Source organism: Amblyomma maculatum, chromosome 4 (genome assembly GCF_055883805.1).
Source record: "Amblyomma maculatum isolate TAMU_Amacu chromosome 4, ASM5588380v1, whole genome shotgun sequence".
Lineage (NCBI taxonomy): Eukaryota > Metazoa > Arthropoda > Arachnida > Ixodida > Ixodidae > Amblyomma > Amblyomma maculatum.
The window spans coordinates 123092152-123115119 of NC_139347.1; the positions used below are offsets into that span (position 1 = coordinate 123092152).

The window sequence follows — 22968 nt, forward strand, 5'->3', positions numbered from 1 at the left end:
GACGAGTCGTTGGTCTATTTGTGCAAATCTCTCTTCATAATTATCTTCAAAGTCATCTGTATCTGGCCGAGGTACCAAAGGTTCCATTCTTGTGTTACAGTGGTTTAGATCTACTTCCATGTCCACATTGCGGGTGACTTCAACGCAAGTGCAACCCATAGACGTCTGGTCATGTTTTGATTGCGCATTTGCAGTTTCTAGCTGTTTGATTGCTTCGTTAGACTGAGCAAACTGTTGCAGTTGTCGGACTAACTTCGCCAGCTCCCTTACCTGTGGGTCGGGTGCTCGGCGTTTCTTGTCATTAAAGTGGCGTCTTCCATGCCAAATGTTTGGCAGGTCTTCCTTCTTCTCCGGAATTGGGGTTGGTCCGCGAGCTGCGTCTCTGTGACAACGACCTGGTCCTATTTCTGTTCCCATTGCTTCCACATAGAGAGTGAAAAGAGTCATCCTTCGGTTTCTGCCGCTTAAGTGGTTGCTTCGGACAGTTGGGGGACTGCTGCTTTTCAGTGGCGGGAAGGATTCATCCCTTGGGGGTGGTTGTTGGTGGCAGCGTTATCGGGGACGGGACTGGCAGCCACTTTTCTAAGTGCCTGGGTCAGTGGCAGTGTCCGTTGAGAATTGAGAGGATTTGCGCCTGTGACTAGACACGAAGGGGTATTTGCAGCTTCTGCTGCCTGTGGGATGTGAGTCTTTGCCACGCCTTTGCTTACGATGCGCATGGCTTGACAGGCAGGTGCTTGGCCGCCCGGGGGCGACTCGTGGGTGACGCTGCAGCGGCGGCGAGTAGGTAATCGTGGTTGGGGGCACACGTCCGTTCGGTGACCTAGCTTGCAGCAGTTTAAGCACGCCTCCGGGCGAGACTTCAAAGGGAAGACTTCGAAAGTAAACCCCAAGTACCGCACGTATCGGCGCAGCTCAGTGTTGGCGAACTACACAACGAATGCTTTCTCTTGCCCATACGGCGCGTAGCAATGATGCGGAGATCTGGATTACGAGCGTGGAGCTCGGCCAGGATCTCAGCGTCGTTTTCGTAGCTACAGGCCTGGTACAAAATCCCCGCACGGAATTGTCCGGGGCTGGGGAGTAGGCAGCAACCGGCACCACTGTTTTGTCGGTGGTAGTGATGCCGATCTTGGCGTAAGACATAGCACGGGCAATGTCGGGTGTGCTCACTGTGACGGCGTTGTTAGCGGGTGGATACGGACTTAGTCGGCAGTAGTAACCGCCCGGTGGTCATTGGCGGCTGCGTAGATAGCAAGAGCAAGTCGTGCGGGGCCTACGGGGTGGAGTTTCAGTGCGCCCTGTGGGCGGAGGACGATCTCGAGGTGTTCCGAGGGCAGGTGAGGAAGAAGACGCCTTTTTGATCAAAGGAGGAGGGCGTGTGCGTGGCCGCTATTCCAGTGGAGTCAATGTCGTTGCTGATCTGGGCCTCGGCAGGTTGTTTCTGGGATGGAGATTAACTTTGGTATCTGCCTTGCATCTCGGACGCTGTCCATGTGCCATCGGATAACTCCGTAGCAGTAATTTCGATGCCTTCCACAGTTTAAGGCATAGTCAGGGCGTTGTTGGGCTTGGCGGGATGCGACGTCGCCACCGCCGCTGCGCGCGAACGCGCGATGCCGTGAGGCAGCTGATAGGTTTAGCTCTCGCAGCTGTAGTGGTCAAAAGAATTTGGTCGAAAAATCATCAAACTTTGCTCGCCTTGGTCTGGAAAATCACCACACCAGGTCCGGAGTGGTAGATGAACGTCCAGGGAAAAGTTGGTTAACGCAACTCTTAATGACGACGAAGACTAGGGTTCTTGGCCGATCAGCTGTCGCGCTCACGGCAAGCACACCGACGGCTCTTCGTTTCGCCTCCACCGAAACGCAGCCGCCGAGGTCGGGTTCGAACCCGGATACTCCGGCACAGTAGTCGGGCGTCTTACCACTGCACCACACCGGCGGGGCGAAGACAGAAGAGAAATCAGAGAAGAAAGAAAAGGAAGAGGGAGAGAAAGACGCGCGCCGCAAGAACAGCTGTCGTCCACCACCGGAGCGGTGGCGGGTGCAACGACGGCTCACAGCAGATAAAAAATTGGAGGACGCTTAAGCTTCGCCTTCAAGAGTGAAACGCAATAGCGTTATTGCACCTCGTTCGCGCCGCCCACTCATTCGCTCGGTATGTTCTTGAGTCACACAGCGTTCGGCGCGGCAACGAAACGTGCGCCTGAGCAAGCGGAACGAACCAAAGAACTCGGTGTCTCGGAGGGAGAAAGCCGGGCAGCGACGCGCCATGAAGGCGCACGCGATCATGGGGCTGACGCCTTGATGGGATCATCCTCTATATCGCTTGGGAGCACCACGCAGAAGCATGATTCCTCGGAAGCAGCTCGGCACACATCGCAGGGGACGCTTTCCCAGCAGAAGCGCTACGGCGCAGCGATCACATCAGAGGCGCTCGGCATCAAACGCTGCACCTAGCAATCGCGCTGTGAGCGGAAAGAGGAGCCGCGTCGCCTAAACACCACTGTTCGAGTGACGTACGCTGGATGTTGGAAGGGGAGAGAGCGAGAAAACTTATTAAACGCAAGGGTATTGGGGCATCCTCGCACCGGTACCCGCGCGGCCCGAAGGTGAGAAGTGGGTGAGCGAAGATAGTGATCTAAAGAAAGGAAAGACGCTTGATTCTATAACCCGTGAGGGTGTACGGCGAAACGTCAGGGGCGAGTGGCGCGCCACGTGTCGGGACAGCGCCGCACATTGCGAGGAGGGGTTCTTCTATGTTTGCCGCAAGATTGCTTTGCATGTGCGCAGAGTGCAGAAGAAATGTAGCGGAAGCGTACTTCGCTACTCGTGTAACTGCGACTTCTGTAAATAACATGCTCATGATTACCGATATACACCGCAGTATAACGTTCTACGGCACGTTTCTAAGGCAACACCGCATTCACTAGAAGCTCATGCTTCTGCGTCCGTACACGCCGGTGGCCGGAAGTAGAAGGCACTCAGCCACGAGTTCGATGCTTGAAAGCGCATTTGTACCGCTTTCAAGCATCGAACTCGTGGCTGAGTGCCTTCTACTTCCGGCCACCGGCGTGTACGGACGCAGAAGCATGAGCTCCGGCGGAGCGGCGTTTGCGGCCCAGGCCGGCCGCGGAAACAGGTTTTTTGACGCTTCGGCTGACGAGTATCAGGTGATTCTGCCAAGTTTGCCAACCGGGCGCATTGTGCTTAATACTGTTTTCATGCATTGTGATGTGAAGGCTCGACCATACCGAGTTGAAGACTTCAGGGACGCGTTGGTTCGTCTTGGATTGCTCCCAGAGGTGGTCGCCCTGGGGGCGTACCAAATGAACCACGTTTGGGCAGTGACGTTTAAAGACGCCGAGGCCACACGTAAGCTGCTCGCTGTCAGTGATGTGAAAGTGAAGGACCATCGCTGTGTAATCGTCGACCCCAACGACCAGGGCGTCCGGTTAAAGATTCACTGGCTGTTGCATGGCGTTCCTGACGAAGACGTGCGAGCCGCACTGTTGCCGTATGGGACGGTGTCTGACATCGCAAGGGAAAGGTGGCGCGCACAAGGGGTCACCGACAAAGGGTCAACTACGCGCACCGTGTCCCTAAAGCTGAAGACAGGGGTGAAAATTGACGACATCCCACACCAGCTGCGAGTTGCCGGTGAGCCAGCGCTCGTCGTCGTTCCGGGCAGGGCTCCCCTGTGCCTTCGCTGCAAGACGACGGGTCACATCCGGAAGGAGTGCCAGGTTCCGCGCTGCGCTCGTTGTCGTCGTTTCGGCCACGACGAACCGCAGTGTGTAAAGACGTATGCAAACGTCGCAGGGCCCGTGAGGAACGACGACATGTCGGAACACCTCATGGACGAGGCGGATGCGGAAGAAGCAGCTAAGGAGTCAGGCACCAGCTCAGCAGAAACAACGGTCACTCCCCCCTCCCCAAACGCGGACGAGGTCAAGGAACAGGGTGTCAAGAATTTGCAAGCGTGTTCCGTCGGCGTCGCGGACGCTAAGGTGGCCAGCAGCAGCAACTCAACTGGGGACACGGAGGTCAGTCACAGCACAGTATTCATTCATGAGACAGACAGCATGGTCGAATCTGAGGCAGCGAACTCGGCAGCGGTAGCGAAGCGGACACACGACGACACGGAGGACCGAACACCAGGTCACGAGAATGCAGACGTCGAAGGACCGCCGACAAAGACTTCCACGGCGGTACGGCGGGCGTCCTATCGGACTAGGTCGAACTTGTTAGAGAAAAGAGGGGGGGCTGCATCGCTCCCACCTCAGACTTAACACCTGACACCATGGAGGGGTGCTCGGCCACAGACATCACTAAAGGTATGACCATGCTCCTGGGTATTCGTTCATCACCAATGATTTGTCTAGACAAAGCCATTAGATTCGCGACTATTAATGTTCGAGGGCTCGCAGCAAGGCGCAAGCAAAATCAACTGTTTCGTTTGGTTAGCGAGCTGGAGCTAGACGTCATCGCGATTCAGGAAACTAAAGTTGATGGTGAAGAAGAAACCGGAAGAATGGTTAGCCTTTTTACTTCAAGATACAATGCCGTTGTAAGTCATGCAGTTGGAGCAGCGGCTGGTTGTGTGCTGTTTGTGCGTCAATGCCTTGGTGTCACAATTCAAGCTGTCACGACTTGTGCGTATGGCCGCTACGTTGTTTGCGATCTCGTGCTGTATTCATACGAATGGCGCATCATTTGTGTTTATGCACCGAACAGCGTGGGCGAAAGGCGCGATTTCTTTGAAGGTATTCGTCAGTATTGCAACTCTGAAAGGCTAACTGTGATAATGGGAGACTTCAATTGTGTACTCTCCGCATCAGATAAAACGAGTAGAAGGCCGCATAGTGATGCTAGCACCTGTGTTCTCGCAGAATTGGTAAATGAGTTTAACCTTGTTGATGTGGCTGGGTGTCTGGAGGGTGGACGAGCGGCACAGTTCACTCATTTCCAGGCTTCTAGCCACGCTCGACTCGATAGGATGTACATATCTCTTGATCTGGTGCCTGTATGCCACGAATACCACGTTAAGCCAGTATCGTTCAGCGATCACTGCTTGGTCACCGTCACTATCGCTGGGAACAAAACTAAAAGTCAAGGATTTGACTGGCAAATGTGGAAGTTAAATTCAAAATTATTATCTGATGACAGTTTCCAAGCCGACGTTGAAAGGCATATAGCAAATATGAATGACAAAGGCGTAACAAAGTTAGGGGCTAAATGGGAGGTTTTTAAACAGAATGTCAAAATGACAGCATTGGAAAGATCAAGCGCTATAGCCAGACAAGAAAGGGCCGAAGAAAGGTCCCTTCGCGTGAATCTACAGCGTCTAATCGATGTGGAAAGCAATCACCCCGGTTTGTTCATAGACGACATACGAGCCCTTAAGGGCAAGCTTGAACTACTCGACGCTGACCGATATCGCGGTGCCCTAGTCAGAGCTAGAGCCGAATGGCTGATAAGGGGGGAAGGTCCGACAAAAAGGGCGTTAGGCACAAAAAAGTGGCACGCTCGAAGGAATCAGTTAGATGAAATTGAATACCAAGGGACCATTACCAATGAAAAGAAAGAAATCCAGCAAGCTTTCTTCGAGCATTATCGTCAGCAGTTCGCACGATGTGCAGTTGATATCGAGAGTTTCAAGAGAGTTTAATTGCCTTTAATGCCACAACTCGACGAAAAGACGACACGTGTGCTAGAGACCCCCATCACGGAGGACGAAGTGAAATGCGCTATTGGGAATTTGAACCCCGGCAAATCGCCTGGCCCTGATGGACTTAGCGCCGCATTTTATAAAGCTTTCCAGGATTTTCTCTCGCCGGTACTGGAAAAAGTGTATAATGAAGCATATGACCTTAATGTGCTGCCGCCGTCCTTTGCATCTTCTCATACTGTGCTAATTCCCAAAACGGAGGACCGAGGTCAGTTACGCAGTGTTACCTCTTACCGGCCGATTAGTTTAACCAATGTCGACAATAATTTTTTTATGAAAATACTAGCTAAAAGACTGCAAACAGTTATTAAAGATATTGTTGGAGACCACCACACATGCGGTATTAAAGACAGGTCCATTTTTACGAACATTCACATCGCGAGGGCCATTCTTGAATGTTGCGATGCTGGTGGACTTGGAGTAGCAATGCTCCAAATAGATCTTGAAAAGGCTTTTGATAGAGTGCCCCACGACTTGCTTTTGTGTATATTAGACTATGTCAAGGTCGGATGCGTCATCAGAGAAGGAGTGGCTATGGCTTACAGTGCTTGTACAACTAGACTAATTGTGAACAAATCTGTCGGTGACAGTATTGCTGTCCAACGCTCAGTTCGTCAAGGTTGCCCCCTTTCACCTCTTCTCTTTTGTATCTATCTTGAACCCTTATGTTTAAGCATTATCAAGCATGAGAAAATGCGGGCCTTCAAGTTGCATCAAGCAGAAGTGAAGCTTTTGGCTTATGCCGATGATGTCGCGATGTTTTGTGTAGACTACGAAAGCATCGTAGAAGTTGTGAAAACTGTAAAAGATTTTTGCGCTGTAAGCGGCAGTGCTGTTAACTGGGGCAAGTGCCTGGGCTTCTGGCACGGTGACTGGCCAGCGACCCCAGGCATTTTTGCTAACATGAAATTTGTTACCAACCCTGTCAGCTACCTTGGTGCCCCTCTTGAATCGTATCGGGACAGTGACCCATACTGGAAAAACCAAGTCGGTAAATTGAAAGATAGAGTGGACAAATGGAATGGATGGCAGTGGTCGGTGTTTGCGAAGGCCACGATTTGTAATTTGTTTTTAGTGACAAAAGTTTGGTACGTGCTTCAAGTGTTATATTGTTCAAGAGCTAATGTCCAAAAGATGCATCGTATCTTTGCCGTCTTTGTGTGGGGGTCTTCGTGGGAACGGACAAGTCGGACAAATCTCTTCCGCCGGGTGAAGGACGGCGGGCTTGGTTTGGCACATCTGTTTCTGCGCCAGTTAGTCAATCGTTTCATGTTTTTGAGGAATGTGAAAAATCCATTTCTTCGTACGGTCTGTCAGTTACGCCTGGGTCAAGCTCTCCCGGGAATTGTCGTTTCTTCTGACCGCATGTCAGGAGGTGTCCGCGGGTATCTAAGGGAAGTGGTCTTGGCGTACAGGTTCTTGATGGTGCGGTTTACTTTAGACTATTTGTGGAGTGTAAACCGGAAAAAAACTGTATAAAGACTTGTGCGATGTGGTGCTTCCGGAACCGTTGTACAGAGCTGTGTACTCGTCTACCGGGGGCAAAAATGTTCTTAAAAGAGTGAAGAGGATGATGGTGCCGGCAGGGATGAAAACGTTCTTTTTTAAGCTGCACACTGGAACATTGGAGGTAAAGAAATGGAAGGAACAGAAAGGGCTTTTTGTACCCTGGGGTGTCCACTGCATAATATGCAGGAAAGAGGAGACGATTGAACACGTGTTTCTCGAATGCTGGGACGCCGTATTTTTATGGGACGTGCTCCAGAGGACGCTTAAAAAGGAACTACCCATAAGCCCACATGGTATTCGATTCTTGCCAGTAGAAGCGAACAATGATACACCGTTGGATCTTTTGATGCTATTGGCTCTCCACAGCATATGGAAAAGCAGAATGGCTGTAGAGCATGGTGACGTCGATGCACGTTCAGCGAGACAGCTCTTTAGAGAGAGCATACGGGCATATGTGGATGAACAGAAAGCGTTAAAACTAGAGTCAGAATGGTTGGTTAGTTTTGAAGGGTTGTCACATATGAGGGATTTTTAATCCGACAACTTCAGCTAAGGAAGGCCGAAGCTTTAAGTCAATGCTTGATCTTTTATTTTTTCATGTTATTGATGTCACATGTGTCTTTTTTGTGTACGTCCTCGGTCAGGAAATAAAGAAAAAAAAAACTCGTGGCTGAGTGGTAGCGTCTCCGTCTCACACTCCGGAGACCCTGGTTCGATTCCCACCCAGCCCATCTTGGAAGTTGCTTTTTATTTATGAAGTGCATACCGGGATTTATCGCTCACGGCCAACGCCGCCGACGACACCGGCTTTTCTGCGACACGAGCTCTCTTATCGACCCAACGCAGACACACACAGAAACTCAGAAACATTTACAACGTGCCATACACAGCTTTCAGGGCAACACAACTCAGCTAGCGCACGAGTTGCGGGACCAATACTTGTGCACTACCCAGGACCCCCGCGGACCGGCGCACTCTTATGCAGGTTCGGAGAACGCTGAGCTGGATCAGCCGTTCCAGCTCCACGATCTGCGGGCGGACCTGGCGAAAATGAAACGTGGCACAGCCCCGGGTCGGGACAAAATTACAGTCAAATTACTAGCTAACTTACCCGACCCGGCCTACCAATCCTTATTGGATTACATCAATTCAATTTGGCTTGGGGACGCGCCACTCCCCATCGATTGGAAGACTGCTCTGGTCACTTTCATTCCAAAGGCTGGCAAGGCTATCAACACGGACAACCTTCGACCCATCTCTCTAACCTCATGTGCGGGCAAACTAATGGAGACGATGGTGCGTGACAGGTTGTCCGAGTTCATGGAAAATCAACACATCTTCGCAGACTCCATGTTCGGATTTCGCCCGTACAGGTCCGCACAGGATGTTTTGCTACAACTAAATCGGGACGTTCTTGACCCGGTGGAATGCCCTCACAACGACAGGGTCATACTCGCCTTAGACTTGAAAGGAGCCTTCGACAATGTTACTCATGAGGTAATACTCACTCATCTTTCACAAACCGGTTGCGGACGCAACGCGTTCAGATACATTCAGCAATTTTTGACAGATCGCCAATCTTACATTAAAATCCAGGACGCCGAACATGGCCCATTCCAACTTGGAACCAGAGGAACACCACAGGGTGCAGTGCTGCCTACTCTCTTATTCAATCTGGCTATGATGCACCTGCCGGCCCAGTTGGGTGCTGTCGCTGGTGTGCAGCATGCGCTGTATGCCGATGACATCACCCTGTGGGCCACGCAAGGTTCTCTAGGAGATATTGAGGCCAACCTGCAGCAAGCGGCAACCATAGTGGACCGTTATGCTCGCCGCTGCGGCCTTCAATGCTCCCCTCAAAAATCTGAATTTGTACACATACGCCCCTCACCAAAGTGTACGGCCAAAATTGAGCTCTTTTTAGAGACAGGATCAATTCCTGAACGCACAGAAGTCCGGGTACTGGGGCTCTTTATTCATCAACATAGACGGTCGGACACTACCTTGGCGAAACTCCGTAAGGTGGGGGACCAGGTGGGCCGCATGGTCCGCCAAGTTTCTAACAAACGTGGGGGGTTGCGGTGCAAAGACGCCTTGCGGCTGGCGCATGCATTCATGACCAGTCAAATCTTGTATTCGACTCCTTACCTCCACCTTCGGAAACAAGACGAGGATGCACTCGAAGTAGTCCTGCGCAAAATTTTTAAGAGAGCCCTCGATCTCCCCGTGAACACCTCCAACCAGCGTCTACTGGGCCTGGGCATGGTGAATACGTTCCGGGAAGTCCGAGAGGCTCACATAACCAACCAATACACACGTCTTTCTAAGACACTGTCGGGTCGCCGCCTCCTTGCCCGGCTACACATCCAACATACCACCGTTATGGAAGATCGTGTACGCCTCCCTTTCGAGTGGAGATGCGCCCTCCACGTACGCCCTCTTCCTAAAAACATGACACGTGAAGACCACAATGGCCGGCGCCTGGCGCGGGCGGAAGCCCTGGGCCGCCATTATGGGTCGAAACCCGGCATTTACTACGTGGACGCCTCCGGCCCCCACCATGGGGGATGGTACACGGCCGCAGTGGTCCACCAGTCTAAAACGGTTAACGGGCTTACATTTCGCGCCCGTGACATAACCCACGCGGAGGAGGTCGCCATTGCGCTGGCAGCTACCCACACTGATTCTAAAACAATTATCTCCGACTCGCGAGGGGCATGTCGGAACGTCGAGCAAGGCTGGGTGCCATACCTAGCCTACCGACTACTTCAAAATTGCACCTACACCGGGGACCCCGCTTACCGGAAAATAGTATGGGCTCCTGCTCATATGGGTCTCGAGGGGAATGAGGCAGCCGACGCCGCCGCCCGCGCGCTCTCTTTCCGGGCTTCCCATCTCGACCCCCTAGATCAGGATCTCGAATTCAAACCCGCGTATTCTTTTAAAGACATTGTTCTTTATTATCAATCTTGTCATAGCCTTTACCCTCGCCCAAGTAAAGGTCTATCTAAGACGGAGGAGCGGCTTCTACTCCGTCTTTATACCAACACTCTGCTGTGCCCGGCAGCACTAAAACATTTTAATCCCTCCTTCACGGGCAGTTGTCCGCACTGTGCGGAGAAGTCTTCGGACATCTACCACATGGTGTGGGCTTGCCCATCCAACCCAGCTATTCCTCCTCACCCCAACCCCACTCGGGAGGACTGGGAGGCGACCCTGCTCGGCTGCTATGACCTGCAGGCCCAAAAGGCCTTGGTCGAGCGCGCCCGGGCAGCGGCCGACGCCACTGGGGTCCCGTACTAGGGACCCCACCCAGTATCTGTAAGGGCTGGCTGTTCATAGATCCGGTCGATGCATACATCTACCCCTTTTTGATTCAATAAGCGTTTGTCACCACCACCACCACCTTAACGCTACCGCGTTAAAATTCGGTGGCAGGCTAGCCCCCGCCGCAAGCGGCGGTGACCTACCTGCCCCAGGCCCATCAGGGGCCTCTCCTCCCAGGTATTCATACATACCTTAGTTGTTCTGGTTCTAGGAAGAAAGAAAAGAAAATGTACGGGCCTGCTACTGGCTCTGTAGCTGAGCCACCTCCGCTGCCTCGTTCAGACAGAAGAGAAAATAGACAAGGAAGAAAAAAGGAGAGGGAGAGAAAGACGCGCGCCGCAACAGCAGCTGTCGTCCACCACCACCGAAGCGGTGGCGGATAAAATGACGGGCTACAACAAATAAACATTCAGTGGTAGGACAGCCCCCACCACAAGCGGCGGTGACCACTTACACCGTGGTGGTGACCCACCTGTTCCAGCCACATCAGGGTAAAGCCGCATACCTGAGTCGATTTGGGATGTTAAACCCCACAAACCAACCAACCATAATTGGTTCACAAGAAGGAAAGGTGCAGTATCTGTCACACCTGTTCTGTGGACACCTTAACCGCAGTCGCTTTGGGACGTTAAACCCCACAAACCAACCAACCATAATTGGTTCACAGGAAAGGGAAGGCACAGTATCTGTCACACCTGTTCTGTGGACACCTGAACCACGCAAAAAAAGAAAGAGAAGAAAATGGCAATAAGTAGAAAGGGAGAAAGAGGAGCCGTAATGGAGGGCAAAGACTAATTTTGACCACCTAACAACAACAACAACTACCTGGGGAATAATAATGATGGCTCAGCTACAGCGCCAGTAGCAGGCCTGTGCATTTTCTTTTTTTCTTTCTACAGCCACAACATCAACAAAAATGTCTGCGGAGGACCCACGCGCATAGCTTGAACAGCAGCTGGATGGGTGCATTTTGAACAATAGAACCAGAACATTCCAGGCACAGGAGATAGCTACCGTCAGTATGACACCGCGGGAAAGCTAAAGTGGAGTTCCCGGGTTCCAACCCGACCACGGCGGCTGCGTTTCGATGGAGGCGAAACGAACTGGCGTCCGTGTGCTGTGCGATGTCAGCGCACGTTAAACATCCCCAGGTGGTCGAAATTACCCCTTCGCCCTCCACTACCGCTTCCTTTTCTCTCTTTTTGTTTCACTCCCACCTTCATCCCTTCCCTTACGCCGCGGTTCAGGTGTCCACATAGCAAGTCTGATAGATACTGCGCCTCTCCCTTCCTGTGAATCAATTACTTACTACTACTACTAAAGAACCCCAGGTGGTCAAAATTTCCGGAGTCCTCCACTGCAGCGGGGTTCCGGTTCTGCCTTGCGTGGAGTGCGGACGCGCTTCACGTCGGCTCCGTGCGAAGACGGCGAAATTTGCCAGTAGCCCGAACCAGTGGCCTATTTTTCACCAACAAGAGCCCTGAGAAGGTGAGCGCCACGCCCATACCAATTTTCGGCCCGATCTGGACAGTTTTCGGGCCCGCACGGCCCATTTCGCCTTGAGCCGCCGCGTCGCCCGAGCTAGGCCTCCCTCTGCTAGGAGCTAGGCCTACTCCGAACGCGACCTCCTAGCACAAAGCCATCATGAAGGTGCAAGTGCCAGGTGAAGCTATCGACCCTCGGTACTTCAATCCGCGGGACTGGACTCACATCCTCAGCGTTCCTGCCCGCACCCAGGAGCAACAGCAGATTCCCCAGATCTCCGCCATGCAGACCGATCAGGCAGACAACAGACGCTGGAGCGGCATCATCTGCCACCCCAAATACTATCAAGGCCCAGGCATACGAGCAGCTGCGCGCCGCCCACGCTGCCGCAGAAAGGTCACGATAGCAGCCGCCACTACCGATTGAAGATTACAAGGTGACTTTCCGCTCCCGTGGAGGGCTTCACCTCACCTCAGTACCGCCACGGCAGCTGCGCGTCTCAATCTTGAACGCCACCGCTTCACTCGAGCAGCCCACCCGCACCCAGCTACGGGTTCATCCCACTAATAACACGTGTACAATGAGCACGCCACACCAGACCGACGCACTTATGCCGGTACAAATCACCAAAATTAATTACCAAGACACCGACTACGCCGTAGCAGCCTACATCGCTCTCCCGGACGGCGTGGTGAGAGAAGTAATCTCGAACGCCTACTGGAATGCAACCCCCAGGGAGCCACTGGAGGATTTTGTGAACAGCAATCCCCGTGCTCCAATAGTGGACGCTCGACGCATGGGTGCCACTCGATCAATATTAATTACTTTTAGAGAAGGACCGGTTCCTCGCACAGTTCCTTACGGTGGGGGACTCCACAGGTGCACCTCTTACAGAGGCCACATGGACGCTTGTATCAACTGCAGACAGCCAGGCCACAGGACAGATGTGTGCACGCTGCCACGTACGAATAACTAACTGCCCGAGGTGTGGGAAACCACATCCCAAGGAGACTATCGCTTCCTGCACTCCGGAATGTATTTTATGCGGAGAAGCACACATGACGGGTACGGGGAGATGCAAGGCTAAAGGGCGAAGACCTGCAACCAACCCTGCAACTCAACACCTCTCTCGTAAGGACAAGCCGCCCGGAGACGCTACTCGGAAGATAGCACTCAACGCCACTCGCTCCACGTCGCTTCGCAAAGGAGAACGGGCAAGGGACCCACAAAAAATGTCATGGGCCGACCGAGCAGCTGAAGTCATCTCTAAACAAACTCCGCCACCCCAGCCACATCAGGAGGATTCACAGGACAAGGAGCTCAAGGCCCTGCGGGAAGAGGTAAGCCGCCTTTCCTCCCTAATACAGACCCCACATCGTCCCTACTCATCCACCCTCCCTTCCCAAGCTGTACCTCCCGCCTTTTCTCCAACATCCCCAGCCACGCAACCACCGCCCAAAAAGAAACGCATACATCAGAACCCCCACCTGTCACACATGATGCTCTTGAGCAAGTTGAGGCAAAATTTGAATCAAAGCTAAAGGCTTTAGAAGCCCGGATAGATTTGCAAAATCGACTCCCTCTTCACCCAACTCGAGAACAAAATTGACTCGATGTTCTCACGTTTGGTTCATACGCTCGTCATGAGAATGACCAGCAGAGACACCCGCATTCAAACCTTAGAGCACACACAAACCGTTATCCTGAAGCACATCAATCTCCAACTACTTCCTCTTCATCCCTCGCAACCACCACCCTCTTCAACGCCTAGCGCACTTGCCTCCCAATCTCTCCACTATGGCGGGGCAGCAACTTAATTTACCCAATCTTCAGTGGTATTGCCGCGGCTTCCGGGGCAAGCGTGAGCCTTTGCAATTACTCGTTCGCATCCTCACCCCGCCACCCCAAATCATCCTTTTCAGGATACGGCCACTAGAGCATCACTGTCTAGTTTTATGCCCTACCACTCAGATACCACGGACAAACCCAGGGTGTCCACTCTTATTCACCGCTAAATCACCCACCAAACACCCACTATTACGTCAGAGACACCCTGCGTTATCACGGAAACAATGCATCGCCCACACACAGTGCCCTCCTTCTTCATTGTTAATATATACCACCACCCATCTCATCCAATGTCTTCCCTGGAGACGCTTTTGCGGGACCTCCCCCGACTAGCTAGCAAGCACCCTCTCCTCATCGGAGGGAACATCAACTGCCAACACACCGACTGGGGGTACAGTTATAATACGGGCCGTGGTCGACGCCTCTGGTCCTTAGTCCAGGAGCTGCGCCTCACAACACACAATTTCCACACACCCACGCGGATCGGCACGAGCGTCAGCAAGGACACCACTCCGGACTTGACGCTCAGTCGCTTCCTCGGTGGCGTCCCCTGGACAAGAACACAACACACACTGGGAAGCGATCACTACATCATTAACATCTCGCTCCCCTTTCAACAATCCCGCCACACACACATCACTCACAAACTGGTGAACTGGGACGCCATCCGCGCATTGCAAAAGGACGACACAAACACAACTATCACGGACATCGAAGAGTGGGTAGAATCACTTATGACCGATCTCCAACAAAATACCCGGCTAATTACAACCACACAGGAGACACCCACTCTAGATTCCCACCTCGCCCACCTCTGGGAGGCGTACCACAGCTTACTCCAGCGTTGTAAACGCAACAAGTTAAACAGAACGCTTAAAAAGCGACTGGCCGCACTGCAGACGCAGAAACAACACTCAGAGGAGGTTTGCCGCTCTAATTGGAGGCAGATGTGCGACGGACTCGCCGGAAAACTGTCCACCAAGCGAGCTTGGCAACTTCTGAGACATCTCATAGATCCAACACAGTCCAAATTCGTTACACAACACCTTGTTACGCGCCTCGTACACACAACAGCGACCCGGACGCTCTCATTGACACACTTCAGCAAACATACATCTCACCAGGCACATCCGACTCCATGCCACCCTACTCAGGAAAATCTAACCCGGAATTAGATGCTGATATTTCGGAAACAGAGGCAAGAGCGGCCCTCCTGACGCTCCGCACAAATTCAGCACCGGGATTGGACAAAATCTCCAATTCTATACTACGCAAACTTGATGACAAATCCATCACACAGATTACAGACTACTTCACCAAATGCTGGGCGGAGGGCACCTGCCCCCAGTCCTGGCGACACGCCAAGGTAATATTTATACCAAAACCGAACAAGCCTCTTAAACTAGAAAACCTGCACCCAATCTCGCTCACCTCGTGTCTCGGGAAACTTTTCGAGCACGTGGCACTTGCGAGATTGACACTTCACATGGCGGACAACGACCTTTACCCACACAGCATGGTGGGATTCCGCCCCCATCTCTCCGTTCAGGACGCCATGCTGCAGCTCACTCACGACATCTTCGACCCGGCTATCCCGGGCCACACAAAGGCAGTCCTGGCTTTGGATCTGTCCAAAGCTTTTGATCGCGTCGAACATCAGGCGATCATGACTGCCCTATCTGCTCTGAACATAGGTGTACGGATGTACACTTATATCCAGGCTTTTTTAACGGACCGCATGGCTGAGGTCCATTTCGACCCCCTTACCTCCCAACCCTACACCCTCAGGAGCATCGGTACTCCACAGGGTTCCGTCCTCTCTCCTTTCCTATTCAACGCCACGCTCATTCCACTCGCCCGGAAACTGTCCACGATACCTCATCTTAGACATACCCTTTATGCGGACGACATCACACTATGGACTACACACGGTAGTGATGGCGACATAGAGAGTACCTTGCAAAGCGCCGCATCCCTCACACAAGAACACGCCAAGAGCATCGGACTCTCTTGCTCCCCAGAGAAGTCTGAGCTACTTATACTTCGCCCCACGACCCGCGGATGCCCCACCACACCGATTGTCATCGAAATCGATGGCCGTCCCGTCCCAGAGGTGAATACGCTCCAGGTTCTGGGACTTCACATCCAGAAAAATGGCAAAAACACCTTAACTCTCAAGAAACTAAAGCGGGTGACAGGCGCGATATCGCACCTCATCCGCCGAGTTTCGGGCCATCACAGAGGCATGAAGGAGAACGACCTATATCGTCTAATTGACGCCTTCGTCCTTAGCCGTTTCTTATACATAGTCCCCTATCTCCGACTCAACAGGCAGGAAACGGACGCCTTTGACGTCATGTTGCGCACGGCGTTCAAGACGGCCCTACATCTCCCAATTAATACTTCCACAGAACGCCTTCTACAGCTTGGCCTCCACAACACAATTGGGGAGCTTGTGGAGGCCCATCGCCAAGCCCAATACTTGCGTCTCACCAAGACCTCCACCGGTCGCCATATCCCGGAGACTTTACACATTCGTGTCCCAGCGAATGACCCTACCCTCCTTCCCATACCTCGCCCCCTCCACCAAGATCTTATCAAGCCTCTCCCTCGCAACATGCACCCCCTGTATCACGAGCAACGCCGCCGAGCCCGAGCAGCGGCGCTCCACAAATACTACGGCTCCGAAACGAATGCCGTATGGGTGGACGCCGCATGCACGAATGAGGGAGCGGTATTGGCCGTCACCAGTTCCTTCCTGCAGCCTGTTGCTACTGTCCACCTCCCCTCGGTCACCTCCTAGGAGGCAGCCGAGGAAGCAGCCATCGCCTACGCGCTTGCACACACGCAAGCACGCTACAGAATTTCCGACTCGAAAACTGCGCTACTAAATTTTGCGCGTGGTAGAGTTCACATTTCTGTGTTCAGCATACTGAGCTTGCCCGCCGCTAACCCACCCCGCTATGTGGAGCTGATATGGGTGCCTGCGCACTCCGGGAATCCCGGTAACGAGGCCGCCATTGCGTTAGCCCAAGGTTCTTTAAACCGGGCGCCAGCGGCCTCCGATCCGGGATTCACGCGCGATCGCATGCACTCCTTCAGTGAGCTAACGCAGGCCTATCGGCCTGAGCGACTACTATATCCTTCACCTCACCCATCTTTAGACAACTACCACCAGACGCTCTGGCGACGACTGCAAACGCGCACCCCTCCCGTCCCCTTATAGTTCGTCTCGCTACCACCACACCCTCACCAATCCCTCCTGCACCCTTTGCAACAACCCCATCGCCACCCTCGCCCACATCCTGTTCCAATGCCCGGTGGATCCTCCCCCGCTGGGTCTAGAGCACCTTACCACCTGGGAGGACTGGGAGACCCTGCTGCACTCTGAGGACCCGGTTCGGCAGAAGATCGCCACAGACTGGGCTGCCGACGTCATGAACCACAGGAACATGAACGTTTGAGTGTAGTGGGGCCATGCGGGGGCCCAGGGGCATGCATGCCCCAAACTCCTCTGTCCTCTGTTTAATAAAGTTATTACCACCACCACCACTACGTCGTCTCATAGCCTGAGCCGCTTTAGGTTGTGAAACCAAACAAACCAAAGCATCGACCCGGCGTACCCCATGCGAATTGGGAACTCGGCGCAGAGGGACACTTGTCCGGACTTAACTTTTTCAAAAAACGCGACGCGAGTGGAGTTGACAAATACGGAGGAAACACTCAGTGGCAACCACTGTCTGATCAACATAATGATCCGCACTAAGCCCCTTACCAGACCGACGGGGCAGACTAGGATGCCGGACTGGGCAAAATTCAGAAAAGAATATAATAGTTCTATCCAGGAGCAAGGATACCAAGCCTGGACCAAACAGCTGCTGACCAGTCTCCGTTCGACGGAAACGCGGGTAAAGCTCTATGAGGCGGTGACGGATGTGGACACCCACCTCCTCCGCCTGTGGGAAGCCAGACACAGTATGGTCAAAAAGTGGCGCAGGCAGAAACATAACCGCAAGCTAAAAACCCGGATCGCGGCGATAACATAAGAGGCGACAGAATACGCGGCGGAACTCGTGGACGCTAACTGGGTAGAGAGGTGCAACGCGGCAGCTAGGCAGATGTCTGACAAAAACACAAGGCGTCTCTTCCGAGCTCTCATAGATCCAAACCAGACGCGCACCGAGTCGCACAAACACCTGCAGAGGGCAATACACCCATTTCAAGGAAATACGGCCCAGCTGGCGCTGAAGCTCCGAGACCAGTACTTGAGCACAACCCAAAACCCAAGGGGAGAAGCTTACAGGTACAATGGAGACAAAATAGTTGAGCTAGATGAAGTTTTCAAACTATACAAGCTCAAAACAGCCCTAGTGAGAGTGAAACGCGAGACCACGCAAGGAAGGAATGGGATCACGGTAAAACTCCTAGCAAACCTACCAGAGCACGCGTACCAATCCCTTCTAGAACACTTCAATTCGAACTGGACGGGCGAAGTTCCTCTTTCCACCGAATGGAAAACGGCACTCATAACTTTCATCCCAAAGGCAGCAAAGCCATAGATACGGACATCAGGCTCATTTTTCTCACGTCGCGCATGGGCAAATAGATGGAAACAATGGCCAGAGACAGACTTTCCGAGTATCTTGTAAACAAGCGAGTGTTCGCCGACTCGATGTATGGCTTCAGGCCAAATAAATCGGCTCAGGACGTCCTGCTACAGCTTAACAGAGAGATAATAAATCCAATAGAACATCCGAACTGGGATAAGGTGGTGCTGGCCCTAGGTCTGAAGGGAGCCTTCGATAATGTGACGCACGAGGCCATCCTGACACACCTTTCGGAGACTGGGTGTGCAAAGAACGCGTTCGAGTATATAAAACGCTTCCTCTCAGAGAGGCAAGCCTACGTGAGGATCCAGAACACAGACCACGGTCCCTTTCTATTAGGCACGAGAGCTGAACCACAGGGAGCGGTGCTATCCCCGCTGCTTTTCAACATGGCACTGAAAAATCTCCCGGTCCACCTGGAGAAAGTCTCGGGTGTGCAGTGCGCGCTGTACGCGGACAACTCCATATGGGCCAAGCGGGGCTCTCTCGGAGAAATGGAGGCTAGCTTGCAGGAGGCAGCTACCGCTGGGAATGAGTACGCGAAAAACTGCGGCCTTCATTGCTCACCAAAATAATTCGAATTCGTTTATATTCGTCCCTCCAAAAAATACTCAGACAAGATAGAATGCGACTTGGATCAGAACCAATACCCGAGAGAAGAGCACTGGGTCTTTTCATTCACCAGCGTAAGCTAGCGACGACCACGCTCGACAAGCTAAAAAAGGTGGGAGACCAGGTGGGCCGAATGGTCCGCAGAGTCTCAAACAAGAAAGGGGGACTGAGAATCAAATATGCTCTACGACTGGCCAACGCCTTTGTAACAAGCAGAATCCTGTACTTGACCCCCTATCTCCAACTCAAGAAACACAATGAGAGCCAATGTTTATAGATACATAAACGTTGATGAGAGCATCATCGAGGTGATCACGCGCAAAATAGTGAAGAAGGCCATTAACCTCCCTAATGACGTCGAACCTGAGACTCCAAGGTCTGGGTTTGACGACCTCGTTCGAGGAGCTGAGAGAATCCCACCTCACGATCCACTACACGCGACTGTCGCAGACACCGTCGGGGCGTCGCCCATTAACCCGTCTATACATACGACACACGACTGTAACCGAGGAAAGAGTAAGGCTTCCCCAGGAGTGGCGATACATTCTGCACGTAAAACCATTCCCAACTAACATGTCCAAGGATGACCACGAGGATAGGCGCATGGCCAGGGCAGAGGCATTAGTTCACCACTACGAAGAGAAACCCGGAGTGTACTATGTGGACGCGTCCGTCCTGCACCAAGGTGGGTGGTACACGGTGGCAGTGATCCACGAGTCCAAAACGGTAAACGGGCTCACATTTAAAGCCCGAAGCGTAACACAGGCAGAGGAGGTCGCCATCGAGTTAGCAGCAACACACTGATTCCAAAACAATCATAACGGACTCGCGAGGGGCGTGTAGGAATTTTCAACAGGGCTGGGTCTCGTACCTGGCCTGCCGCGCGGCTACTAAAAAACAGCTCGGACCTGGCCTACCGACTACTGCAAAGCAGCTCGTACGTCGAACGTCCGTCCCGTTGCTTCATAGTCTGGGCTCCGGCCCATTCGGAGCTAGGAGGAAACGAGGCAGGAGATGCCGCCGCCCGCGAGCTTTCTAACCGGGCAACCTCGTCTCCTTCCTCCTGAGAATTCACACCAGCCTACACTTTCAGAGAAATCACGCATCTGTACAAAAAGAGACACAATATTTACCCTCACCCGTGTATAAGGGTTAACAAGAGCGGAGGAACACGTGTTTCTTCGCCTCCTTACGAATACCATGATGTGCCCAACGTCACTTAAACACTTTGACAGTGCTTTCTCTGGGGAGAGCCCGCACTGCGGGGAAAGGTTCTCGGACCTTTTCCACATGGTGTGGGCATGCCTCTCCAACCCTGCCTCTGCACCTAACGCTAACACCACCCGGGAGGACTGGGAGGCGACCCTAGTCACCTGCTCCGATCTGAAAGCCCGAACGACCTTGGTCAAACGAGCAATGGCGGCAGCGGAGGCCACTGGGGTCCCGTACTAGGGACTCCACCTAGTGTTTGTGAGGGGAAGGGCACTAAGCCTTGCCCCAGAGCAACCTTTATGCAACTCTATATTTTTATTAAACGTTTTCCCCACCACCAGCTAAAGCGTTAGAACTTATGACTTAGCTTTGTAGCCCTCTTTGTCATTGATGGCGCGAGGATTTTAATGTTTTAATTCTGTTATTCATGTTAGGCCATTGTTAGCAATAATAATTATTATTATTTTACTAGAAATGAAAGGAGCAGTGTCTATCACACTTGCTTTGTGGACACCTGAACCGCACTGTAAGGGTAGCTGAATGATGGGAGTGAAGTAGGAAAAGAGGAGCCATAGTGGAGGACAGCGGAATAATTTCTACCACATGAGGATTCTTAACCTGCAACGTCATCGCACTGCACACGAGAGACCTCTACGTTTTTCCTACATAAGTTTTATTTTTATCTTAAAGACTGTATGCCGAAATGGGGTTGACTCGCTTAGTTCCTCACATCTTGCCTGCAGCCTCTTCTTTACTATATTTAGCTTTTCAAAAATCGATCTCAGCCCAAGTTCCTGGGATCCCGGAGTTCCCGAAACGAAGGAGCGTCAGTGTGCTGTGCGATGTCAGTGATCGTTCCAGATCCCCAGGTGGTAGAAATGACATCGAAGCCCTCCGCCACGGCATCCATTCTTTATTGTCTTTTATCCTACTTTTCGCCCTTCCCTTAAGGCGAGGTCAGATGTGCACAGACATAGCCTCCTTTATACACTCTGTGCCTGGCAACTCCGCGCTCCGCGGCCGTCGCCGCCGCTCCTCCTGCGTTGACAAGTTACGCCGCTGGCTGCCGAGAGATGGCGACAGCGACGTAGGGTCACCCTCGCCAGGCGAGTGCCGGGTGCGCCGTGTTGCAAAGCGGTCCGCATAGCCACGCGCTGCCTCTTTCTCGCTGTTTCATGGACTGTTTTGTAGTGTGAAAGGTCATGCTTCTACTTTTCTCTGCCTTCGGGTGCTGCAGGAATACAGCATTGCACCAATTCGTAAGTGTCAGCTTTTCTTTGTCCTTCCGGCGATCGCTACGTAGTGTTCAGCTCCTTTGAGGCTTGTAAAAAATTGTGACAGCACCAAACACTGTTTATTAAGCGTCAATACTGCAATAGTAATGTTAGATGTGCCCCTGTGCTTCTGGACTGCAATTCTAATTGCTTCCCTGCCTAGCTCGTCTGCGTAGTGTATTAGATGTGCTCGTGCGAAGCTGTTTTTTTTTTTGCAATACGCTAATAACGAAATTTTGTGATAAAATCGAAACACAAGATTTACCTATTGTGAAGATGACTACTTTAAAATGAGTTAAACCGAATCGTGCAAAGCCTATATTAGTTTTGGTTGTCAACTGTATCACTGTCCCTCTCTAGCATCGGAAACCGCAAACCTCGTACTCAATCGCATTAAGGCTTGTGAAAAATAATGACAGCACCAGAAGTGTGTTTATTGCCCGTCAGTAAGGTATTAATAATATTAAATGTGTCTTTTCTGGACTGTGATGCTAACTTCCTCCCTGGTTAGCTCGTCTGTGCGGTATTTGTTACATGTGCTAAAGCGCAGTATTTTTGTTTCGTTAACTGCGCAATTCTGTTAAAAATAAAAAAACAAGCTTTGCCTATTGTGACTATTATTTTGGAGTGATCGAAACGGAAAGATGCAACGCGTATATTTCTCTTTCCTTGTTTTTCAAGTTAAAAAAACGTTGGTACGACGCGCTGAATCATTGAAAGTAAAAGGTGATACCAACATTGTTCTCCTTACAGATCTCAATGACATACTGCGATGCAGTTGTTCCAATCATCTGTAAATCAAGCTGGCTTCTGAAGTGCTATCAGTAACAGAAGTCACCGTGAACATTTTTCTCTACTTGTGGCAACTATTCACATCACTTCTACATGGTACTCTTGTAGCACAGTTGCTTGTGTGAAGTGTGTAAATAAATGCTGGTGCCTTTCTTTTTAAATTTTGTTTTATTGCAGCGTAGTCTAGGATTGCAATATTTCTATTACCATTGTCGCTAGCGGAGTAATCATGCAGTTTTTCGAGCCATGCGCAATTTCTTGAAAGTGCCTGACATAAAATGCCATATAGCGTTGGTGTTATTGCCTAACAAGTATCATGATCACTTGTTATGCTTAGTAGATGTCGGCCTTACAGGTAAATGTGCTGAATATGCACGATTCATGCTTAGGAACAGTTATCCCGCTAGCGAATAACAGCGCTCCCGCCCCGCGCCGACGTTCGTACCCGTGCGACCCATGCGCTTCGACCCCTACGTCAGTAGCGCCCTCAGTGAGGGGAGCGGCAGCGCCGCGCAACTTTACCCGACGGCGCCGCTCTATTGTTCGCGCGACGCGTTGACAGGCACAGA

The 22968-nt window shown here is 52.1% G+C and overlaps 1 pseudogene; it reads left to right on the forward strand.

Annotated features, from left to right (window-relative positions):
• The first annotated feature begins 12213 nt into the window (after nt 1–12213).
• On the forward strand, nt 12214–22581 carry LOC146192282 (uncharacterized; annotated as a pseudogene).
• The last annotated feature ends 387 nt before the right edge of the window (nt 22582–22968 follow it).